Source organism: Oncorhynchus tshawytscha, unplaced genomic scaffold (genome assembly GCF_018296145.1).
Source record: "Oncorhynchus tshawytscha isolate Ot180627B unplaced genomic scaffold, Otsh_v2.0 Un_contig_5929_pilon_pilon, whole genome shotgun sequence".
Classification (NCBI taxonomy): Eukaryota; Metazoa; Chordata; class Actinopteri; order Salmoniformes; family Salmonidae; genus Oncorhynchus; species Oncorhynchus tshawytscha.
Window position 1 is genome coordinate 47,633 of NW_024609443.1, and position 6,000 is coordinate 53,632.

The 6,000-nt window shown below is 44.2% G+C and overlaps 1 protein-coding gene across 1 annotated transcript in view; it reads right to left on the reverse strand.

The window, feature by feature from the left end:
- The window catches only part of LOC112241631 (NACHT, LRR and PYD domains-containing protein 12-like), a 29,695-nt gene extending 24,673 nt beyond the window's left edge, over window positions 1-5,022 (reverse strand). Inside the window, exon 1 of the mRNA XM_042315342.1 lies at window positions 5,007-5,022. The gene's annotated coding sequence lies outside the window, so the exon portion shown is untranslated. The remainder of the gene's footprint in view (window positions 1-5,006) is intronic.
- Between the last annotated feature and the right edge of the window lie 978 nt (window positions 5,023-6,000).

Below are 6,000 nucleotides of genomic sequence, written 5' to 3' on the forward strand. Positions count from 1 at the left end.
TACGAGCTGCATTAAGTACTGCAGTGCATCTCCTACTCATGGACTGCACCAGATTTGCCAGTTATTGCTGTGTGATGTTAACCCACTCTTCCAAGGCACCTGCAAGTTCCCGGACATTTCTGGGGGGGGGAATGGCCCTAGATTGAGATCCGGGCTCTTCGCTGGCCTTGGCAGAACACTGACATTCCTGTCTTACAGGAAATCACGCACAGAACGAGCAGTATGGCTGGTGGCATTGTCATGCTGGAGGATCTTGTCAGGATTAGCCTGGAGGGTCATGTCAGGATGAACCTGCAGGAAGGGTACCACATGAGGGAGGAGGATGCCTTCCCTGTAAAGCACAGCGTTGAGATTGCCTGCAATGACAACAAGCTCAGTCCGATGATGCTGTGACACACTGCCCCAGACCATGACGGACCCTCCACCTCCAAATCGATCCCGCTCCAGAATACAGGCCTCGGTGTAACGCTCATTCCTTCAACGATAGACGCAAATCCGACCATCACCCCTGGTGAGACATAACCACGACTCGTCAGTGAAGATAACTTTTTGCCAGTCCTGTCTAGTCCAGTGACGGTGGGTTTGTGCCCATAGGCGATGTTGTTGCCAGTGATGTCTGATGAGAACCTGCCTTACAACAGGCCTACAAGCCCTCAGTCCAGCCTCTCTCAGCCTATTGCGGACAATCTGAGCACTGCTGGAGGGATTGTGCATTCCTGGTGTAACTCGGGCAGTTGTTGATGCCATCCTGTACCTGTCCCGCAGGTGATGTTTGAATGTACCGATCTTGTGCAGGTGTTGTTATACGTGGACTGCCACACTCATGCCTCCTTTCAGCATGCCTAAGGCACATTCACGCAGATGAGCAGGGACCCTGGGTATCTTTCTTTTGGAGTTTTTCCAGGGTCAATAGAAAGGCCTCTTTAGTGTCCTAAGTTTTCATAACTGTGACCATAATTGCCTACCGTCTGTAAGCTGTTAGTGTCTTAACGACCGTTCCACAGGTGTATGTTCATTAATTGTTTATGGTTCATTGAACAAGCATTGTAAACAGTGTTTAAACCCTTTACAATGAAGATCTGTGAAGTTATTTGGATTTTAATGAATTATCTTTGAAAGACAGGGTCCTGAAAAAGGGACGTTTCTTTTTTTGGCCGAGTTTATTATGACCACATTGAAAGATGAGAGTCTCTGGGAGAACATGATGGTGTTTTCTGTTTTCCTCTCTGACGCCCTCAAGCCTCAGAACCAGTTTTAAAATGAATGGAAGTATAAATGGAGATAGTTTAGGCACTAAAATAAGGCGATAAATACATGTAAAAAGATACACGTTTCCCGATCTTTCTTATCTCTCTCAGATAGAGGACAGACACTCCAGAACGGACTTCCTTTAGATTTTTCCTTTTGACGTTGTGATACGAAACCAAAGTTTACAGGCAAAACATTTGCAGTAGTTTAAGGTAGATGATGGAAACTGGCCGCTTGAGTTATATTTCATGAGTTAATTTCTCCTGTGTTTTCCATCTTACTGGCCAGCTACTACTTTGTGTCCGGCAGAGATGTTTACATTAAGCAGAGAGGAAGAGGTGAATCGACAGGGGTAATTTGGCGGAAAATCCCTTCCACCAATCGAGGATTTTTTGTATGGAGGTCAATGAAAGAGTGGTGAATTTGGTCAGCAAAAAAAACTATGGCTTATTTGTTGCATGTGGTTTATTTGATCAACTAGAAGTTTTGTAATGATCGGGTTGTTACACGTGTACTGATATAAGTAGGACACATGACATCCCGGCAACTTTGATAAAAAAACACTTTATATCGGAATATATCTTTTTTAAATATTATTTTAAATCTAACCTTAACCAGTCTGCTAACCTTGTGCTAAGCATGACCTTAAATTAAGACAAAAAAAAGGTGTTTTTAGTCATTTTACGAAAAATCAAATTTGTACTTTGTGGCTGTGGTAACTAGTGGAAACCGTTATGCCCGTTTTTCACGCGCGTGTATCTGCCCTGTCATTGGCTAGAATGCTCCCACCTGATCTTGCCTCCTCTCAACTGCCTTCCATTTTTTGAAGACATTTTAATTGTTAGAGTGGCCACTATAGTACCTGGTCAATATAATGGATAATCTGATAGAGCCTATACTATAGTACCTGGTCAATATAATGGATAATCTGATACAGCAGCCACTATAGTACCTGGTCAATATAATGGATAATCTGATACAGCAGCCACTATAGTACCTGGTCAATATAATATAATATGATAGGAGACTACTACATGGCAGGATAGTACCTGGAGAACTAACAATATAATGGCAGGCCTATACTATAGTACCTGGTCAATATAATGGATAATCTGAGCAGCCACTATACAATATAATGGTTAGAGGAGGAGAACTAACTATAGTACCTGGTCAGGATAATGGGAGGAGAACTGGTCAATATAATGGATAATCTGACATAGCCTATACTATAGTACCTGGTCAATATAATGGATAATCTGATAGAGCCTATACTATAGTACCTGATCAATATAATGGATAATCTGATACAGCAGCCACTATAGTACCTGGTCAATATAATGGATAAGAAGCCTAACACTGGTCAATATAAGGTTACAGCAGCCACTATAGTACCTGGTCAAGGAGGAGAACTAACACGGCAGGTTAGGAGGAGAACTAACACGGCAGGATAGGAGGAGAACTAACACTAACACAGGAGACTGAGGTTAAGTTTAGGAAAGGGTTAGCCTTAGCTAAAGTGCTACATTTGTTAACATATGTTGTCCCCAACTCAACCACTAGATGGAGCTGTAGGCCTTACAGCTCTACTCCATCAAGCCACAACCGTAGGAACATAAACAAACCATCTACGGAGACAAATCATCAGTATCATAACACCGGAATGCAACATCCATCCACTTTATATCAGTCCATCTGTAACAGCCTAAACATTACAAACCTTCTATTAGATCTAATAAGCCTCACGGAACTCCACACTCCCATAGAACGTGTTCTCAACTGGCCTACCTGGTTAAATAAAGGTGACATTTATACAAAGAAAAGACCTCCATACAAAAAAAAGGGGCTCATCACACAAGGACAGATTTAGGGCGGAGTAAATCCTCTCACTTCGCCTGTTCCTCTCTGTCTCTCTCCCAACTGACCGCAGAAACTTCTCCAGACATGTATCAGAGAAGAAGATGCGATGCGAGAGATGTTACTCAGCGCAAACTCTGTCCACGAAAATAATACAAAAAAAGGGCTTATCTCACAAGGACAGATTTAGGGCGGAGTAGATCCTCTATGCTGTTGTCATAGAGATGGAGGACTCATGGATATAATCTGTTTTCGCATGGACATTGCTCTTGAGGCCTCCCACCATTTTAAAGTAGTCAACTGGGTAGGGATTCCTATGAGTTGGGAGCAATCAGCCAATGAAGAAGAAAATGTACTACTTTAAAAACGGAGATTTACTCAATCGCACTGCCCATGCTGTCACAGAGGCTATAATGGCAAGATGGTCCCACCGGATCTCACCTCCTCCCGCCTGCCTTCCATCTTTGAGGCCATGCATTTCCATTGTTGGAGTGGTCACTTGAGTATCTTCTCAATATAATAGACAATCTTTGCTTGCATGCAGGAACATTGGTACATTATGGGAGGGAACCTGTCTGTCTAGGGAGAGTAGTAATGAACAAGTTGGGCCTATTTGAAACGTCACCATCTCCTGGCAACATTTACCAGACAATATATAGAAGGAAAAACTAACTGAACATAATTTATGATGGTTTATATTTTATTTTTGTTTTGGAATCAATGATTATAGTTTTAGTTTTTCAAATGAGTTTCTTAATTATTTTAGTTTCAGATTTGGTAACATAATTACGACTTTTAATCATTTAATAATTAATAAATACAAATGTATATCAGTAACCCACAACCATACCCCTTTCTCCTGCACATGTTGCCATGGGGCAACATGAAAATGAAATAGCAATTTTCTAACTCTAACTTCCTGCAATTCAAAGAAAACATTTTCAGTTTTACAGATAATTCTACTCGTGTTCCCATGGGGACATGTTGCCATGGGGTGGTGGAGGCAAATTTGACCAGTTTTTAATATGTTCACTGATGATCAACGGGCCCCACCCCGGGCCCCACGCTTACTACAAGTTTAGCCGCTAGACTAATTTACCAATCTAAAAACATGTAGCTAACAAGGGCTAATAGACTGACTGCTGATGCTCAACCACATTTACAAACTGCACCATGTGTTTTCTATTATTTTAACGGTCAACAGGAAGTTGAGATCCAGACTGAGTTCCAAAACAATGTTTTTTATTATTGGTTGCGGGCCACCAGTTGCCCATCCCTGGTTTAGTGAATAGACCCATGCACTGCTTGAGTTGCGATCCGTTTATCTCGCCCGGCGCACCGGGGTTTTCATTCTGAGAAAAGTTGTGCTGATGATTCAACCCGGGGTTCAAAACGCGCATAGATGAGCCGGTGACGTTTATCGAGCGCATCTGCAGTTCGCCAAACGGACCACCGCCTTCCTGATCTGTCACCAGAAAGCTTTAAACTTAATATTTGATTTAGCCCTACATTTAAATAGTTTATATGCACATTGTTGAACTTCACATTTACTTGACGACACAGACTATTGTATTTAATGACAGCTTTACATAATTCCGATGCACGTCTTCTTTCAGGAAGTGAAAGTAAGCCCGTTTCCAGTCTTTTGTGCGTATAATAATCACCTTAATAATGTGCTGTCAATCGCCGATAACAATAATACCATACCTCATAGCCCTGTAGCCTATATCACATCGGATCTTATTGAATAAGCTTATCACTATTAATCAACACCAATTTAAATAACCCTAAAATAATCATTCTTGAAAGTTTAAATCAATATCGTAATAACATGGCGGATGTTTTACCCCCTAAATCATCACTCTCTCGAGTTCTACATAAAATTGTAAAAGAACGCTACAAACCTCTTAAACGTTCCTCTTGTTCGACAACGTTCTTCCTCCTCTTCTTCTTCTGTGGGGTTTAAGGAGGACTGCACCCCAAAAGGTGTATTGCCGCCACCAACTGGACGGTTTGAAACAAAAAATAATAATAAATCCATGCGTAATAGTGAAACTAACTTCATCCACCCTAATAAAAATAGTACAATGCCAAAACAAATATATCCCTTCTCAGGCTCTAGGACCTGAGAGGGTGGTGCGGATCGAGGGTGGTACGGCTCTAGGACCTGAGAGGGTGGTACGGCTCTAGGACCTGAGAGGGTGGTACGGCTCTAGGACCTGAGAGGGTGGTACGGCTCTAGGACCTGAGAGGGTGGTGGGCTCTAGGACCTGAGAGGGTGGTACGGCTCTAGGACCTGAGAGGGTGGTGGGCTCTAGGACCTGAGAGGGTGGTGGGCTCTAGGACCTGAGAGGTGGTGGGCTCTAGGACCTGAGAGGGTGGTGGGCTCTAGGACCTGAGAGGGTGGTGGGCTCTAGGACCTGAGAGGGTGGTACGGCTCTAGGACCTGAGAGGGTGGTATGGCTCTAGGACTGAGAGGGTGAGAGGGTGGTACGGCTCTAGGACCTGAGAGGGTGGTGGGCTCTAGGACCTGAGAGGGTGGTACGGCTCTAGGACCTGAGAGGGTGGTGGGCTCTAGGACCTGAGAGGGTGGTGGGCTCTAGGATCTGAGAGGGTGGTACGGCTCTAGGACCTGAGAGGGTGGTACGGCTCTAGGACCTGAGAGGGTGGTACGGCTCTAGGACCTGAGAGGGTGGCACGGCTCTAGGATCTGGTAAACAGACCTGAGAGGGTGGTACGGCTCTAGGACCTGAGAGGGTGGTGCGGCTCTAGGACCTGAGAGGGTGGTACGGCTCTAGGACCTGAGAGGGTGGTACAGCTCTAGGACCTGAGAGGTTGGCACGGCTCTAGGACCTGAGAGGGTGGTACAGCTCTAGGACCTGAGAGGGTGGCACGGCT